At 36.3% G+C, this 20,569-nt stretch overlaps 1 protein-coding gene across 7 annotated transcripts in view; it reads left to right on the top strand.

Annotated features, from left to right (window-relative positions):
- LOC124366215 (ephexin-1-like) overlaps positions 1-20,569 on the top strand; it is a 178,173-nt gene that overhangs the window by 66,174 nt on the left and 91,430 nt on the right. The gene's annotated exons all lie outside the window — the stretch shown is intronic.

Here is a 20,569-nt window from a genome sequence, read left to right as displayed (position 1 = left end):
AGTTCAAATATAGGATACTTCAAACTCGTGACTTTCATTACACAGATTAATAGCTCTTATAAAAACTTAATTTTTATATTTAAAGTTTGGCTGTATTTTGCTTAAAGCTAAATTCTGCTGGTAAAAAATAAATAAATTTTATATCTTGGTTTTCGAAACCGTCGTAAGCAATGTTCTGCCATATAACAGGTGGACATTATTATATCCTTTTTTAAATGTCACTCCAAGGACTCCTGAGATAAGTGATGGTCATCGGAAGGTATTCGTATCTCCGGATGGACTTTCGAATAATTGGAATGCCAGGGGAGAGAAGCCTAAAAGTATCAGCCCATAACATTCTTAGTGAGAGCATTTATCATTTAATGTGATAATAATAATCGGGTCGTTTATAACTTATAAAGGTAAATCAAAATATGTGACTTGTATAATATAAATTATTTCAAAACTTTTAAAACAGCCATACATTGCAATTCTTGCGTAATAGAATCATTTGGGATACACCTAGTATTTGAGAAACATTTCTTGTCGAGGCATTAGGATCTTCTACAACAGACTGTAAAACGTCAAGTGAAAATGCTTCGTTTGTAGCCGATTTTGGTCATCCAGGTTTGGGGGGCTGTTTTTAACTCTGCCTGTTTCCTGGAAACGTTGGGTCGTTTTTTGAACTCCTGATTTAGATACAGGGTTTCGTTTGGGATAAGTGTCATTAAATAAATTCCATACTTCATCATAAGACCTAACCCGGTCTCCGTAGCCTCGCATCATCAGGATCATAATACCCTCTTGTTCACTTGAACACTCCAGTTCAATGTAAAATATCACAAAAACACGTCTTTACTATGTTAATTCCAACCAGAAACTGAACACGATACTGGATTTTCTGGATAGATGGATAAAAACACATAATCAATGGACAGGTAATCATAAAAAAAGAAGTTGATAAGAAAATGACGTGTTACAAAACTCATTCTTGTAGAAAAGAAGTTAATAATGCAAAATCGTGATATCTTGCCACATAATACATTCACTTTTTGTTCTTTAAATTGGGTTTCATAAAATGATGTTGTAGGTGTAGGGATAATTAAGCTACATATGTCAACGCTCAATGAGTCACATATTTGAATCTCTTACGGCTGTATTAAGTTTGTTTATAAACTAATTTATTCTGCTATTTTCTCGTTGTCATCAAGCTTACTAGTGTAAAATATTCGCTAACGCTCAGCCAAATCCCATGGAATGACATGTACGATATCTCTGTATAAATCATATGTAAATGAAGCTTCATGCACAATTTCAACTCAATTGGTCCGTTCGTTTTTAGGTTATCGTGCAAACAGACAGATAGACAGACAAACAGGAATGGAATATTCCAACTCTAGTGGCTAAGCTTTCCTGAAGCTCAGCCAATAATATTTACGATAAGGACATTTCCCTAAAACACAACTCTATCTGCTCTGAAGGGCTATCCGCTTGCTGTTCTTGATTGTATCCTCGGTTTTCGCTGTGAAAAGTAAATTCAGTTTAGGAAGTACATCGACTTATCCCTCAAAGTGGGCTTGTTCCACGCAATGGTTTTCTTGGCCCTGACTAATTTACTTTGTTTTTGTATTGTTCATTGTTTTGTACGACATTTGCAATTGTCACGGGCTCGCTGCGCTCACTTCTTTCCTCGGTCTGCAGCCTGAAAGAGAACGGCTCAGTCATGTGAGTGGTCAACTCTATATACGAGTGTTATTTCTCTTCACCATATATAGGGTATCGGTCCAAAGTGTAGAGGAAGCCAATGTAAATTAGTGCACATATTTTAATTCGGTTTATTATGATTAATTTATAGCAATGCTATGAATAATATACCAAATGCATGCAATGTTTTTATATTAAATAATAAAAGTTGGATAGTACTAATGCTATTGCTAAATATTTTGAATTCCCTGCAATAAAAGTTGGATAATACTAATGGTATTGCTATTTTAATTTCACAATCCAGTACTGAACTCAAGTAATGTATAATTATTCATGTTTGTATGATATTTTTATTTAACACTGTCTTCAATCTAAAATGTGTAATTTACTTTTCAGAGTAAACTTGTGCAAGAATTAAAGAATGGGTTAAAATAAGAAGTGTTAATTCTTTAAGACTCTAAATAAAAATGAATGTTTGAGCCTTTCTCGCCATTTATACTTCTATATGCACTTAAGTGAAATATGTAAATTCCAGGGAGAGGGGGGATCCTTATAGTAATTTCCGAACGTAAATATAACCTATATTTTATACAGTACCAGTGACATACAAAATATAAACTTAAACGGTTCTGTACGTGATGGAAAAACAAACATTTATACATTCAAACTTTAACATTTAAAATCGTACATAAATCATACAGAAAATGCAATTTTCAACGTTAGTTCCACTGCTATAAACAATAATTCAGTTCTGTTCTTCTGATCTTGGATGTGGTGAGAAGGACCTACCTTTTGGATAGGCGTTTACTGTTAGATGGAACCTCTCCTCAAGGCGTTTCTTTGCCTTGCACAATTTATTGAGTTGAAAGGCCGTCCGGCCATTGCGGTAATGGCCAGTCGAGTCCAGTGTCTCAGTTACTTTCCTGGAGTAGCAGCTGAAGAAGAGAGTACAGCACCCTTGACCCTGGAGCTGGAACCTGTTTCACTTTCTTAGCTGGATCTTACACAACTCCACTTACCTTGGTGGGAACACCTGTTTGTCAGGTTACTTCTCTCATTGAGTATTTATTTGTTTTTAATTTTACCGACTTCAAAGGAACGCTCTTTATTCAATATGCGTTTTTATTCACGTACCACAATTCTGAAACCGTTAATTCAGAATTACAAAACATACCTTTTTTTACCACTTTTTGCCTTAAATTTATTTTCTTCTTTCCTTGTGAGCAAGGGGGAAAGGATTTCAGTAGAATATTATCATACAAGCAAAAGGTTTGAGTTTGCCCTAAAAATAATATCTGTAATCTAGATTATTCTATTTGTGTATGTTCATAGAATGTGTACAATTTAAGTTTTAAATAATGGCTTCGTAACAAAATATAAAAGGAAAACAATTTCGTTCGTAATTAATTTAAAATTAAACCATTACGATTTCAATAAGGTAGCTATCTTAGTTAAATCAATAAGTAAATTATACCATATTTGGATATAATAGATTTATGGAAGTAGTTAGTCGTATATACTTTTGTAATTTTATTTAATATAGTTATTAATATTATACTAACACAGTACATGTCTTGTCATCAACGAAGGACCCCTTCTCTACCAGCCTCTCTCCGCCCCTGAGGCAACCTTTCATGGAATGTTCTGTCCGCAATTGTCACATATTCGGCTTTGATGTTCCTTACGTGTCATAATTATATAGGACACTCGGCGATCGCATGATGCAGTGGTTGCAGAGTTGTTTTGGTTCACAGACAATAAAAAATCGTTTTCACATTCTGTACAAGGGGTCTAGAATTTCTTTACGGGTTCTAGTCGCAGATGACTATGGGTGATAGCATAATGCAGAGATGTTGTGATTCACTTACAATAAAAAATTGCTTTCACATTCTGTACAAGATGGCAGGGATTACTTTACGCGTTGTAATCGTGGGAGACTATAGACGATAGCATGATTGAGTGATAACAGCAGTGTTTTGTGTTTGATGCACAATAAAACACCGTGTACATCGTGTGGAAGAGTCATTGAGGATAAGTTCGCGTCGTAATCACGGAGGACACTCTTGGATTGATTGACCCAATGCTAGTCGAAGTGGTTTTTGTTTGATGCACAATAAAATATCTCGTTTCAATCTTGTGCAAGGGTCGTAAAGTTTACGTACGTGTTGTAATCACAGAGGACACTATTCGATTACACGTTGCATTGTTTGCAGAAGATTTTTGTGGTTGATGCACAATAAAATATCTTGTTTTCATTTTGTTTTAACTTGCTAAGGTCTTTGAGGATACTTACGCGTTTTAAGGATAGAGGACAACTGAAGTGAGAAGTGTAAATATCCCGAGGGAAGGTAAGCGTAAATTGGGTCAAATGTTCATTTAAATGTCCACAATAGGAAATTTGTACTTTTTGAGCTTTATACAACACTTTTACTAAGGCAAAATATTGGAAACCTCTTCTTATTTTTTACTAAAGATATTTAAGCAAATACAAAAAAATCTAATTTATAGCACAATTAACTCTGGAGATATCACCCTGAGTTATATGATTTCATATTGCTGAACTAAATGCCATGGAGAGACATGCACCATCACCGAACTCTACCTTGTCTATATAAATAAGCCATTCAGTTGTTCCGGTAAAATTTAATAATTATACTTTTTATAGTTAAATACTCGTGGTTATAGTCTATATTTTTATTCTATATGATGTGTTTGTTATACTTTCATACAACTCTATGCTTACTACAATGATGGAAAGACCCTTTGATACGTAATAATAACAAATATACCGACACAACTGAGTATAAAAAAACCGAACAGAATGTAAAAAAATCTTATCGACTAATCTAACAATGTAACCTCATTACATATGTTAGTATGTAGCATTTTTAACTGTAAAATGACTGCACAGATGTTTACAAAATGTTTAGTGCGATTTTCTCGTTACCACCATTGATTATTACCTATGAGACCAATGTCAACAATTTCACGTTGTGCTCAGCCAAATTCTATAGTGACATACACACAATCATCGAAAGTGGATGTTGAATATATAGTAATGCAGTTTCGTGCAAAATTTCAAGTCTTTATGTCAATTTCCTCTAGATATTATGGACAGACAGACAGACAGAAATTTAAAATTGTCCAGTCCGTCGAGTATTAAGCCTTGCTAATGTCAGTCAACTAATGCGCTACAGTTGGATTTATTTATAATATAAAGCTTTCAAATATTTTAACCCAAAAAAATTAGTTTTATAACTGATAAATAACAACTAAGATTTGGAAGGAGAGGGAACTTGCTACTTCGAATAATAAAGAATAGGTTTAATGATAATAATTTAAATAGAAGTGGAAGATTTTTCAGTGTTTTGTTTTTTAATTCTTGTTACGGTATGTATAAATAACAAAAATTCATCGTTAATTCTAAAGGTTTTTTTATGAACTTTTAGACTTTCTATTCAATTATATTTGCTAAACTTTAAATCTAAGTGCTAAGTTCCAATTTCGATATTGTTAATGTTAATAACAGTTTATTGCTGTAATCATATATTTCTCAAGGTATAACTTATTCTCAGACGGGAATTTTAGTTCAAATTCAAGTGACCCGTGTATTATTTACCATGACTCATAAATACCTTGCTATTTTACATTGTTACGCGTTGTAACCACACAGGACACTCGTCAACTAGATGATGCAGTGGTAGCAGAAGTGTTTTGTGATTGATGTACAGCATTAATATGGAGTTTGTAACGTTTGCTGAGGTCCTTGAGGTTGTTTGTGTGTTTTTATGATGGAGTAAAATATAGTCACGGGTTGCGCGTCGTAACCGGTCTTGTACTTCGAAAGGCCAACGATTTTTGGATTTGTCTATTCATTTATTGTCACCAGAGACCTCTTCGTCGTGTAGAAAGAACATGGAGAAATCCTGTCACGGGACTCTCCAGTTGTCACGTCCGTACGTCCACTACACTTGTGACCGGTAGGATCTCGCTAAGGTCGTGATTGGATCTGACCTTTGCCCAGACGTCCGGGCCTGGAAGCGGAACCTCTCGGCACTTTCCTCGCTATCCCCACGCATGGATGGAGCCACACCCTGCGGCCGAGAAGTGCAGGTGGACCGAGGAGTCGTGCCGGGGTCGTGGTCAATGCGTACCGACTCTTACTTTCTCCCGGAATGTGTGAGGAACGGCGCGCTGTTCGTGATGATTCAAAGAAAGTGATAACGGCGGTGCCATTAGTGGTGCCGGGTGGCGGCTGAAAGTTACAATGTTTGTTTACTTAAGTTGCGTTGCGTTGGATCAAAAAAATAACTTTAAATAATACAATTTCAGAATCATCAGGAAAATTGTTATTGGTCGGTATTTATCGTGTCACAATAGCCGTAAGAAGTCTTGAATTAAACTATTCATTTCAAGCCTGAATATTAGATTTTATTGATAAAAACTCTACTGAGGTTCTAATAAATTACTGGAAACAACGCCTCTGGTTTCTACTCCATCAACATAACTTATACGCTTAAGTATTCGTTTTTAATTATGTATGTTGTACATATCACAATCTACCGCGATTTAAACACTAGATTACAAATGGCTAATGTAATGCCCAATAATGCATGGTATAGTAATTAAAATAAACATCTCGGTACATTGAGTAGCAGTGGGATTGCTATACAGACAGTTTTTGTCCTTTATATATTGTATCGTGTCACAAGTTTAGGTTACTATAGACGTAAAAAGTCTTGATTTAAACTGTTCATTTTAAGCCTGAATATTAGATTTTATTTATAAAAAACTATTAAAGTTCAAGTAAATTACTAAAGAAAAAACGCCTATGCTTTCTACTTCATTAACCTAACTTACACGCATATATATTCGTGAGTTTAGTTCGTTTTGATTAGTTTATTGTACACATCACAATCTACCGCGATTTCAACACTACATTACAAATGACCAATGTAATGCATGGTTTTTAAGACTCTTGAAACAATTGGAAAACTTATAATATTAATTGTAACAATAATAATGTTGTCCTCCTCCGTAGCCTAGTGGATACAGTCACGGCTCTCTAACTATATCACGGGAATTTTTTTAAATGTAAATATTTATTTGTGGAGTCGCCTGGTGATGAAACCTTTGGTTTCGAATTGCCTCGTCCAAAAAATAAGCAATTTGGACAAGTATTGTTTTTATTAACATTTAGTAATATTTAATGCATGGTATAGTAATTAAAATAAACATCTCGGTATAATGAGTAGCAGCGGAATTGCTACACAGAGATTAAAAGGGGTGGTGTACAATAAGTAAGGAGACATCTCGAAGGGGAGAGGGTTAATTAAAAGCTCCTAAAACTGGTCGAATATCTTACTATGTAAGTAAACAAAACTCCAGTAAATGTCAACTTATAATTGTGCGGTGATGAATTGTTTCCAATCAATGTTTGACAAGCCCATGGATGTGCTAATAACCGGAAAGATTATCGCAGGAAGTAACCGTCCAGCGACAGCCGATTGGCCAGTGAGGAAGAACTAGACCTCCGGAGGGTTCTGTTATTAGTTAACGGTCCGCGGTGTTACGAGAGCGAGTCTGCCGCAGCCTGCCGGACCCTGGGCCGGATACCTCTGCTGAGTCAGTGCCCCGCGGCCCCAGTTACCGCCGATGACGCACGATGGCCTCTCACTGGACCGAGAGACAAAAACATTGACGCTCCTCCGGCCGAGCTTTCAGCGGCGGCCCGCATCCCATTTCTTGCCAGGCCGCGGAACTCTGCAGAGTGCATGTGTAAGCGTCCATTACAATGCTGTGGTTTCCTGGCCCTTTCCGGTCTAATGCAGCTGCGAGGAAATGACTTCTTCCTTGCACAAGCCATTGAAGACTTGAGATGAAAATAATGCTGGACACTTGTCGAATTACTAAGTAATTCGAACGAATAGACTAAGTAGCTTGGCCTTAGGATTTGAACGTAATTTGTGTTGTGGTTACTGTTTTAACAATTCAAAATATTAATGTTTCCGGAAAACTACATTTTATTTTCTCTAATCGCAGAATTTTAGAATTTGCAATGCAAGAATCTATTAATTCCACGAAGAATACATCGGTTATTGGTGATTGTTAAAATATTGTTTTTGGCGATAGAGGTTTGCGAAGGTGACAGGATTGTACCAGACACCTGGTTAGTAGCGTTTCATGCTTTATAGATGATAATGTGCATGGAGTGAACGCACAAAATGTTCCTTGTGAATCTTGACTAATGCGTGTTACAATGCGTTGTTTACTTTAACCTAGATTGTAGTTATGTGCTAGGTTAATTATCGACCTGAGGAAGAAATCAGATTGTTGATCTTGAAACTTGGATTTACTGATTTTTATATAAATGAACGATCGTAAATGTCCGAAAAATCCAGTCACCTTCAGAATTATTTTTTGTCAAAATGGATTAATTTTAAGGTCAATAAAATGCTTTCAATAAGGTCAATGTATACTATTGTATAAAAATCTAATGGCGTATGCCTGTGTGTTTGTGTGTTATTCGATCACGTAAAAACTACTGAACCGGTTGTGGTGAATTTTACGTGGTGTTTCTGAGAGTCCCTGGTTAACACATAGGCCTATCCCTCCGAGCTACGATTCTTGAAAACTCCCTTTTAGGTTTAATCAGGAGACAACTGTCAAATTTGTTCTTAATCGTCCGTCAGAGTCAATGATAATAAGTATAATAATTTTTAATTATTAATTTAAATAGGTGGTAGTAAATGTTTGTTTTATTCATCTGTCAAAGTTAATTACACTGGTCAAATCTTATGTTACGAGCAGAAGCTCTTCTTTGTCTGGTTTGTTTTTATTAGCATTTTAATTAACTACAGCAAAATGCCATAATTTATTACATCACAAGTGTGTAAACTGAAAAACTAAGGACTTCGACTTTAGTCTCCCTTTAGATTTAGGATTTCTCCACACTGACCTAAAATAGTACAACTTTTACTGAAATCGTGGAGCTATTCAATGAAATAGTATGAGAGTGGAGAAATTCGAGAAACTTTAGAGGTACTTATAGAAAACAGTTTCACTTTCTGACTTCAGGGCCCCATCTTCAAACTTGTGGGTGAAGGGATGGGAATCTTTCAGTGACTATTATTATCTCAGGATTGTTTGGAATGCTATTTAAAAAAATGTGCTCATGGTGTCACTGCTTTTCAAAATGAAATAACGTGTGAAGCCGCGGGTAACTGCTAGTTGTCTATAAATCTTTGTTGCCACCTTTAGAATTGAACGCGTTGATGGGACGGTTTTGTGTTGCTGATCAATACTTTGAAAGTGGTTACTTTTAGGAACTTCTAGTACATCGCCCAGCGCAGGCGAGCGGAAGTCCTGCTATTAAACTCAGCGCTGGTGTCTGGTGTCTGATCGTGTTACCATCAGACTCTTGAGCCGAAGCTCTTCAGGAGACGGATTGTTGGCAGTATCCGGTGGTCGGTGCGTCTGCACATTTTTTTTTGCTGAGCATCCAGTTTCTCCAATTAGTCATTCGCGGACGTGCTGCAGTCGCTGTCGTTGTGTTGCGATGAATCATTTGTACCCAGAAGGTGACACGGATTTCATTAGTTGGGAAATCATTTAATATTAACATGTCACGAATTTATTTGTTGATGAATTTGATACTATTATTATAAAACTGGTGGTATACAGGTACTATTGTGTCATTATTATACATTGATCAGTATTGGTTTTGTTCTAGTTAGGATCTTATCGTATCTCTGAGCAATGCAGTTCAACTCTGATTTAGTTTTAAATTAATACAATGAAGTGCAGTATTTAGGTAACATTTGTGTGTGTGTTTTTTTAATAGTTTGTAGTCATTTAAATAATTCTGCATAAATCATGTGTTCCAAAAGTTATGTAGTTAAAATTAGCTTATAGTCATTGTTGAAGCCTATGTAAAATTGATGTTAAATATTTGTTCATTCATTTTTTTTTCCGGGTCTCATTGACAGTATAAAAAAACAAAATAAATCAATTTTTTGTATATAGTTCTATTCTAGTTCATGTCTATGATATAAAAACATAAAGATATATTTTTTCTTTTAAAACTTTCCGTACAATGGCATAATAAGTTTCAGTCCTGTAGACCTTTATGTCAATTGTGCTCTATTTTATCTTCTCGACTAGTACGAGGGCAGATTTATTCTTTTGTTGATTTTATTAACGTATTATATATGTTTATTAATAATACATGTATAAATTAACGACAGTGTTCTAAATGCTGGTATAAAATTTAATACCCAGATTTTCTGTAAATGGTCTAGTATATTAAACACATTGTGAAATATAGTCGTTTTCTCACAGGTTTGTCCTTTTTTCCTAAATGATATGGAGGAAATATTGAGGTATTTAATAAAACGTGCAATGTTTCTCGGGTAAAGTATAAAACCATTATATTCAAACAAAATTAACAGTTTAGGATGTATGGTTCCGTACCATAACATAACCTAACATAACCATAACCTAACCTAACTTACCACAACCTAAGCTAACCCAATTCAGCATAGTATTCAAACACGATGCTACGGCATTTCTTGTTACAGCTCTACTCCAATCAATGGAATTGTTGAAACTCTTAAAAAACCTTTCAAATACTTTTTATTTAGTCATTCGACTGATGATTTTGAGCAAATTAGCCTAGAGAATAACTATGCCTGACTTCAAACATTTCCGGCAACATAAATAAACTCAAATCCTCCTCTGTAAGGCGGCCCACGCTACACCAGACCTATTCGACTGGGACAGATTTATTGAGGCAATCAGAGGTTACCTTGACCTTTGACCTTAGCGGCGCGCCACGCCGTGGTGGGGTCCTAGTTAGTAGTGCAACTGACGTCCATTGTTGGGCCGTTGGGCCATTGTTTGTGCACAGCGCTGTCCAAGCGCGGTTGCGGTACAACATTGCCACCGCGGTCATGTCGCGGTCCACCGCCGCCGTCACGAATGCTGTTACCGACAGTCCTCTTAAAAATTCTGCTTGGATCTCCTTGCACTCTGTAGAATCTTCAGATATTTCCTCACACTTTTTAAGGTTTCAAATCAGTGCAACGAAAGCATATTATGTGTGTGCCGATGGCCGAACGGTCTAGGACGGTGGAATTTGGATCTGCGCAGATTCAATTCCTGTCTGTGATCGTAGTACTTTTTATCAGTACAATTAACCTATTACTCTATAGACTATCCTCTTATTCTGTTTGATAAGATCTTCACACCAGTGGCCCATGAGGGCGGGCAGATTTAAGTCTTAGAAGTGAATCTGTCTATCCTTAAACTAAGTAGAAGTTTTCTCGGTGGGTTTTAATGATGGTGACTTGGGTATTAATCAAAGAAAAAGAGGTTGTTTGCCGTATTTATCTACATACCTTTGTTCAAATTATTGGCAGAGTAGGATGTAATTTATGGAGTATTCTACGATTTGTAAGATACCATTTTGATTTTGTAAAATACATATAAACGTAAACGCAGAAGCAGATTCGGCAGAAATGGTCGGGCGACCAGTGAAGGAAGTTGACAGACTTTTGATGGTAAAGGAGGAAAACATTTCTGCATTTATAAGTGCTGCCACTTACTTCAATCTCCAACTGTACAGTTAAGAACGTCGAACGCCTCTACCGTACATTAGTATCCATAAAGTTCACAGTATAGATTTCAAGGAAATTCGTAAATGAATTCATTTTGACCCTCAGTAGACCCAAAGGAAAGTATTACTTGTGTGGAAGAAGACTTTCTGCGTTGTTATGATTCGTGATTTGTGGAAAAGAGTAAACAGCAGATCGGTATATAAACTGCTCGGTATTTATTAAGAATCCATTTGGTCATCAAATGGTGGGCACATACTATTGACTCGTACACTGAACAATTTGAGAAGAACTAAAGCCACACGAGGAAGTGTTTGAAAAGTTTTATAGAACGGTAAAGTACTTTGTTTGTAGCCTTTCTATCTCATAAACTTGTATAGAACACGTGTTGCATGCAAACGATGATAATTTTTGGTTTCGGCCTGTAAAGAAACATAAGTTTGCAATTAACGATCTAACTCGTTTGTTGCTTTTCAGTTACTCTTTTTGCGTCAATTCGATGCTACTAATGAACAAATCACGATAATGTCCATGGGCTACAACAATTTAGTACAAAAATATTAATTCTCGGCCACGAAAGGGAACTCAGAACAAATCAACGACAAACCTGAGTGGGTAAAAAAGATGTAATCTAAACTGTCTTTCCCCTACGGGATCTCTTACTAATACCCTTGCAGGCTTAGTGTCTTGTTACTCGAACTCCTTAGTCTTTCCCTCTTAAGATTCAATCTCTGTATTGCATCGGATGTGATCGATGTTTTAGTCCCACCTCTTAAAATAACACCCTAATAAGTATTAGTTTACTAGCAATGCCTTGGCACAATTTGGATATAAACACACGTTATGGTTTCCGTTCAAATATAAGTGCGTCTATTCTTTACTATCAGTTACCCGCGGTTACGCACGCAATTTTCTAATGGAAAACAAGGACATCGTGGGCATATTCGTTTTAAATGTCATTCTAAACATTCCTGAAATAAGTGATAGTCTCTGAAAGATATCCAGTTATAAGTACCTGTCAGTTTATTATATATTTTTCTGATTAGCTAGTGACTTTGTATTCTGGCTGAATAGTATTTATTGGCAAAACGACGTTTAATCATCAAAAAATACGTAATAGTACTAAAATTGAAATGCCTCCAGCTCGAAAAGTACACTAAAAAATCGTACTGCATGTAAAAACTGCATTGGGCACTTAAACGATTTTTCGTTTCTCCGATAGCTTTTTATCTTTTCAACAGCTGAGTTACACACAGTACTACGAAGGAATGTTTGCATTAATCGAAAGTTTTTTTTAATAATGCCGGTGGATTAAACATTGGTTACCATACCGGACACAGAATAATGTGTTCAATGAAAAACGTCAGTAATTACCATATCGGACATATATAAAATGTAAAATGTAAAAAATACTCATTTGAAGTTTTTTAAAGAATGTTATCATCCACTTAACCTCTACCCTGATAACAGAAGTTCGCTAGTTTGGACCGGATATATGCATAACGCTGATTATTTTTTTCGTTTGATAATCCCGCGAATCGGAAATATCATTGAGAAAACATAATTACCGTAACAGTTTTAGTCCGTATCCGGATTTTTTTAGTCATTTGCTGATTGGCCCTTGGATACACGTGGAGTATTGAGTACGCAGTGAAGTAATTCAACCGAAGTATTTGTTCACGTTGTTGTGATTTACACAGTTGCTTTACAGAAAAAAACGTAGATTTATTGTGATAATTATTCATGCGTGTTTGTTACATTACAACATGACAATCGATAGATCGATAGAGTACCATCGGATATGTTCGTAACAAATACGATGAACAATTTAAGAATGAAAATGTAGCAAGCAAAAATGGCAGGAAACTATTCAATGGGTAAACGAGCACCCCAATAATTCGCCATATTGCAGACTACAGACGGGATCGTAATCAGGGCCGAAGTAGACCGCTACAGAAAGTCCCCCAAATTGACGGAGCGATGGTTAGAAAGCTGAGGTCGTAGTTATTAGAAATGCTTGATACTTGGGCATAGACCCGGAGCGATGGACCGCTGTCTGCAAGTAATCGAGGAAAGTTCGATTTAAAATACTCACTTTCCCGTACATTTTGAGAGCAAGAGTTCGAGAATAATCTATTCATATTAAAATTTGAATTGCGATGCTGTAATTCCAGGCATTGTAAGTCGAAGCCATCAAAAATTAAAATGTATAGCATAGGTAAAATTGTGTTATACTTACTCGTATAATCAATCAGTAGGACTAAATGGAAAATTATTAGAGAATATGCACTTCGTTTATGCCGAAATGTAGAATTTTATCCAACGTTACACAAATTGACTAATAGTGATGTGAACAATCGATTGAAACAATTGGTTCATTTAATAGTTAGAGAAAACGCGAGTTTAGTTTGATCGGTTGGAGTTTTTCGTATCGATTGAATTTTCCATTCAATTGATAGCTCAAAAGTGTCAGTTGGATGATTTTGTTCTATCAATTGTTTTGCAAGGATGCCAGGCTTTAGCCATTATTCGAGCTTCTAGCTTTCAATTGAAACTGATAAGTGTCTTAAAATGTGAACATCCGTAGTTAAGATACTTAAAAGATGAAGAGTAACTTAATTGAAGATACTTAAAAGATGAAGAGTAACTTAACTGTTTGATTATACTAGTTGTGTAAGCAATGTAATCAAAGGTGTAATATTTCACTTACTATGTAGTAATAAACGTAGGATAATTTAGTTTCTGGGGTGTAAATTTAATATTATAACTAGTAAATGCGTATTTTAACACTATTTACATATATTCAACCGATAAACAGATTAAATTTAAAAACAATCGATAGAAAAGGTGATTATACACTTCAATCGATTGCCCTATCACTACTAACGGTATCTACCGGCAGAAATACTAATCCCTAGCACCCACACTAGCGCACTCTTGGATCGACGAGACCAACTCATTTTGTTGGTTGGTGCCAAACTAGTACACTAAGAAACACCACATTTTTTTAAATCAAAATATATAATCTTCGGTGTATACAAATTCTATTTTCGATTTACCTTCATTAACCCATAGTGTGGATTCAGAATGTTATTGAATCCATCTAGTTGTTTGAAGTTTATTTTTGACGATAGATGGATTGTGAAGGAAACAGGATTTTCCGGAAATTTGCCGTCGTTCAGTGATACAAAAAATCAGTAACACTACGTTTCGAGATTAGCAATCTGATCTCTTCTTCAGGTAAAACGTAGTGTTACTGATTTTTTGTATCATTGAACGATGTCAAATGTCCGGAAAAAATCCTGTTTCCTTCACATCTAGTTGTAAATTACCAGTAGTAATTTTGATTACTTTCTTTGAAGAAAATCAAGGGATTTTAAATATCAATCTTTGAAGAGGCTGTAATTTAAGTTTCCATTTTTATTTGTCCCAGATACTTTTAATATTTATATCAAGGAGATTAAAGTTATAAAAATGGTCAAACTTTACTCTTTTGTCAATTTTTTAACTATAATATACAGAAAAGAAAAGTATATTCGCTAGGTTACAGATATATTTCCCAAAAGCGAGTAAAATTTGAAGCCACCGTAATCCCATTGCGGAAAAAATTACGCAATTGTTAACGCCCTTATCGGTTTTAAACAAGTTTTGACAATTAGTGGAGCAGCGCTCTGGTATTCTATCATTGTTATATTCAACAACGCTTTTATAACAAACGCTTTATAATCCAATGTTAAATAAATATCTGAGGTGATTCAACTCTGGAACATTGGCTAGAGATGAATTGAATTGGAATTCCTCGCCCATAAGTTTGATTCCGTGACGTTAGCTAGAGTGTGTATGACGCTTACTCCCGGATTGACCCGCTAGCATGCTCGTCTACCGAGGTTTAAGTGCACTTTCTTCCATTCCGAATACGGCGCGCCTCACCACCTTTAGTGAGCGTAAAGTGTAAACCGTAATTTATTGAGTGGGACTGCGCAGATCGCACTTTCTTCACATCTGTGTCCGCTCGCCCTCCCGGGAAGGTCGTCGGGTTCTCATGTGGAGGAAAAGTGGGAGAAAGGGTGCGACAAGACGTGCTCGGTCTGGGTTACGCATTAATGGTCGTGGCCGGGCTTTCGATGTAATTACACTGGAGATACGTGAGTACTCACGATGCTCGGAGAGAAGGCCTACAAGGCGCTTCTCGAGTGTCCTGGAGACCAATCGGCCTAAAAAGGGAAGGATGATAATTTATCAAGGCGAAAGGAGGCAATATTAAGATAACTTACTCTTCGGTGTTTGGGAAGGAGTATCTAAATATACGGGGGGGGGGAGTGTTACCAAATCCCTCTGTTGTACAAACTGCATGTAAACGATAATCTAAAGAAGCAGTACAAGAAGTATTAGTGGAACTCTTGAGAATCTGAGGACGTTGGATGGAAAAAACCGGAGAGGTGTACTGCAAAACACAAGGTTGAAGAATGCGCCAAAAAGAAGTTTGGAACATGGTTGCAAGAAGATGATACGATAAAATAGATGTGGACTAATTACCCGTAAATCACTGGAAGCTGATGGTAATAACTGTTTTGCTCAGTTTATGTAGTTCTAATGAGGATATTCTAAAAAAAATCCTTTTAAGTAAAAACCAGAAATTAAACTTTCTAATTAAAAATTAATGGAGAATTAATTGTGTCAAACATATTTTTGGAACTCAGAATTCTGGGAATTCAGATAATATGACCACGATACATCACTCTGATCAGCCGAACTCTTTCATGGAGCATAGTTGCTGTCTGATGTCTACACCTTTTGTTTTGGTGGATGAATATCGTGGAATTGGAGCTCTAGTAAATCATAACCAACTACCCACCAATGTATGCTACATATATCACCCTCCCTGTCGATGAAGATATTTAATAGTATTTCGAAAGAAAAGATTTCAAGGATTGCTCACTATTTTATAGTAATGTGTGTTCTGGCTTTTCGTGTGAATTTGATCGAAAAACTTGTGAAACGTTCCTATCTTTCTGAGACGTTCCGTGTGAGAAAAGCCAATTGGGGTTTTCTAAACGTCACCTGAATGACTTGATGATTTTGTCTTCTGCTTTCTGTTGGTGTGGTGAATCTGTTAATTAGTGAAACTGTTATTGTATCCGCCAGGAGTCGGCACGAGTCTCCGTCACGAGTTGTCGGCATAGGGTTACAACTTCACAGGAACTAAATTTTGTTTGAGCTGCTGAGGAATGTGTCATTTTATAACTATCGAACATCGGCATTTTGAAAGGAATTCTTTTGTGAAATGGGAGACAAAAAGGCCTGTATGCGATGTTGTTTTATTGCAATCAGAAACCGCTTGCTACTGAGTAGTATCATCAAACTTTGGCCTGAATATTTGGGTGTACCTTCTGGTTTTTTGTGGTTTTTCGTGTCTTGTGGATCTATCCAAAATGTGGAAAAGATGATCTTCAGACTCTGACCTCAATATTTGGTTATACCTTCTGGTTTGTTGTGGTATTTCGTACATTGAGGATCTATCCGTAATGTGGAAACGTTGCCTTCAGACTTTGACCTGAATATTTGAGTATACCTTCTGGTTTTTGTGGTATTTCATTTCTTGCGGATCTATCCAAGATGTGGAATGGTGATCTTCAAACTTTGAACTGAATATTTTAGTATACCTTTTGATTTTTTGTGGTATAGTATATTGAGGATCTATCCAAAATTTGTAACAGGTAATCATTAAACTTTGACCTGAATATTTGGGTGTACATTCTGATTTGTTGTGGTATTTTGTGTCTAGAGGATCTATCCAAAATGTGAAAAGGATTATCTGCAGACTTTGACCTGAATATTTGGGTATACCTTCAGGTTTGTTGTGGTATTTCGTGTATTCAGGATCTATCCAAAATTTGGAAAAAGCGATATTCAGATTATGACGTGAATATTTTGACCTTCTGGTTTGTTGTGGTATTCGTATATTGTGGATCTATCCAAAATGTGGATAATGTTATCTGCAGACTTTGACCTGAATATTTGGGTATAGCTTTTGGTTTTTTGTGGAATTTCTTATCTTGAGAATATATCCAAAATGTGGAAAAGGTGTTCTTCATACTTTGACCTGAATATTTGGGTATAACTTCTGATTTGTTGTGGTATTTCATACATTGAGGATCTATCCAAAATATGGAAAAAAGTTATCTTCAGACTTCGGGTTTGGAAAATGCTCTCCTCCCTCTTTATGTGATTACAGCAGTTCATGTACTGAGATCTGTTTCGTATGCCCTTTCGGCTGTCCGGCGTATGATACAGTGACGTAGTTGACGGCCTTCACACCGGGGAAAGTCACTGGCACGAGCGAACAGGGAGTGCGGTCAAGTGTCGGTCACGCGTCATCGGTTACACGTTAGCTCGTAGCGGTTACTTTCCTGGACGTGTTCGCGTGCGTGTCACGTCCGTCATGTTACACCGAGAACGTGGCTACTCGGCGATCTCGCGATACCTCATGAATGGTGCGAGTTAGATGGATGCAGGTCACTCACTACTAAACACTCACTTCACTTGGATGCCTCTCTTGTAGGCTGCGGTTAGAGTGGGCGTCTAGATAAACACTTGGGCCCCCACTTGTGAGTGGATCTGGGCGCGCCTCTATACTCCAGCTACATCTTGTTTGATTTTCCGATTAGGATGGATTGGATTCGACCCTCCCGTTCAACTGAGATCGGTATTAACGTATTGAACGGCATGAATCCAGTGACGAATCTAGGAGTTGAGTTTTGGGGCGTATGTAAGTTTCATTTCATGCAGCGGAGGTGGATCTCTTCTTTTTTTTCTGAATAAAATTTGGAGGAACAGTTAAAATGACGTCCATAAATTACAAAATTTCTTGTTGTTGCAGTCGAACTTTAAAAGTCAGCCAGCTGTACTCCCCCCCCCCCATGAGAACGTTAAATGTTACGCCCTTATTTTAAATCGCAGCATTATAGGAGATAATACTAGGAGATATAACAAACACTTTTTAGTTGGATAAGTGTATATTTTAAACGACGAAGTAGACATAATTGTGAAATTTTTCTGAATAATGTATAAAAGAAACAAAAACGTTTTTTTGGAATAGTTTTATAAACACTTCAAAAGAAACTAAAAATCATTTGGATGTTTATTAACTATATATTTATAATAAGACATCTTCCAACGTTTTTGACAAAAAGTAAGCTAGTAAAAGTGCAGGAGGTTGAGCATTGTTCTATGGGACTAAATTAAGATTGCCGCCGGCACAACCAGCCCTAAAGTTCGAGTTAGATATAGCGCAAGTTCAGTTCCTGTATGTGACCGTTGCACTTTTTATCAAAACTGCTATTCTTTTACTGCATCGACTCTCCCCTTGTTCTGTTTAGATACGATCCTCGCGCAGTCCTTTCCTTTTAGGGGGATCGGCCTTTTCTTTTTTTACTTAAATTTACATTCCTCGCGCGTGAAGATATGTCCCTATTTTACTGTAGAGTTGCGGTTCTACTTGTGGATATGTCCGAACGGCATAATTTCGACATATTATTAGCAAAGCAAGCATTGATTAATGGCGTATTTATTTCAATCTAGTGTACGAATATTGAGTTCAGCCTCTTTTCACCACCAGCTTAGTGCAACGTCTGGAATGTTACAGTATAGCTGCCTCTGATGTAGAAACGAAACGTTTTGAGCTTCTTCGTTGCCGACATTTTTGTATCCCTTCAGACGAGACGCTGACTCCAGAATCCAGGAGTCATATCTGTGTCAGCGTCAGATTTCAGACGCAGCACTAAGCGGAAGGCGAAGTGAAGCTGAATTCAACATTCGTATTGAATGAAACTTCCCACCATTACAAATACGTTAAGTGTATTTTAATTGTATTTCTTCAGATTTCTACGATATTCATATTCATACTATGTTTATTAAGATATCATTCTACATAGGGATAACAACTACTTTGATATTGCCTACCAAATGCCCAAACTCCGCTGAAGTTATATTGGGGATGACACAATTCTATATTTCGTCTAGTATCTTACGTAGTATTTGTTTATGTTTGCAAACATGTACGTCACGTTAATTAGTAATTAGAATTTGAAAACTATGTGCCTGACTATGGAGCAATATTCACTGCAATATTCAAATATTCAGCGTATCGCATAATGTCTGAGACGTGTTTAATCTCGCGAGATAAACAATCCAGGAGATATTGAAGGCCGTGACTCATTTTACCTTAGGCTTGCTTTCATAACTTCGGTGACCAGTCAGAGCGGTGCACGTGAGTCATTGTGCCGTATGAATTATATGGTTAGCTCATTTAGCTTTAAGAATTTTATTACTATTGATAAGGTAAATTAGATTAATTGTGTCAAAGGTGTCAAAATAAATATAGTGTTTTCGCAATTTGTAAGTTTTGGACAATTACGAGTGTATGTGTCAATAGTACTTTGTTTGTGTGATTTCAATAGAATCATTCTAGTACTTTTTTGCTTCTTCGATGTTTATTTTATATTTAATCGGCTATTTTTGTTCCAATTGCGTAATTTCATACAGGCTGTTTCACGAAGAGGTTTGAATACATGTTTTATATTATATTGCTTTCTCAATCCTGCACAGATTTTTTTCATAATTCTAACCAAGCTTAATAATGTTGGCAATAAATGCTGTTACACCTGCAAGGAATAACTTATCTGAATAAAGTACAGTACTGGTTTTTACATCTTTTGAAAATAAACTATATATTATAAATAGTGAACAGTATAATAGACCATTATACTGCTCTATTTAAGAATAAACAGCTAAGAAATGTTCAACAACCAGCTATAGTGTCCTGCTATAAATATTGTATAAGACCAAAATTGAATTGTTTTCGTTTTTCTTCCCGTTTCCAAAGTATCAAGAGTTATAACTTTTATCAAAATCCGTGATGCCCATCACATTGAAATTCTCAAAATAATAGGAAGGTGAGAAATTAGCTAACATTAGAAAATCAATTACATGACAAAAAACGATCTTGTACTTAAACTATAATCAATTCTAAATATAGATCAAATAATTCAACCATTTGACATATTTCCTAATCAAAATCGTCCCACCGAAAAAGACTTCCCCATGAAAGTAGACACATCCCTGAAAACGGCTAGATGAAACGGTTATTTATGTCGGTGGTGTCACTGATATTAGATTAATGATAACCGTGCGAAGCTGATGATGAGGCAATGGCGAATACCGCGGCTGATAAACTTTCCTATAAGATCGCCCTGTTTATGTAACGGAAGATG

Source organism: Homalodisca vitripennis, chromosome 7 (genome assembly GCF_021130785.1).
Source record: "Homalodisca vitripennis isolate AUS2020 chromosome 7, UT_GWSS_2.1, whole genome shotgun sequence".
Lineage (NCBI taxonomy): Eukaryota > Metazoa > Arthropoda > Insecta > Hemiptera > Cicadellidae > Homalodisca > Homalodisca vitripennis.
The sequence above is the reverse complement of the archived record's forward strand: the minus strand, read 5'-3'. Positions and strand labels throughout refer to the sequence as shown.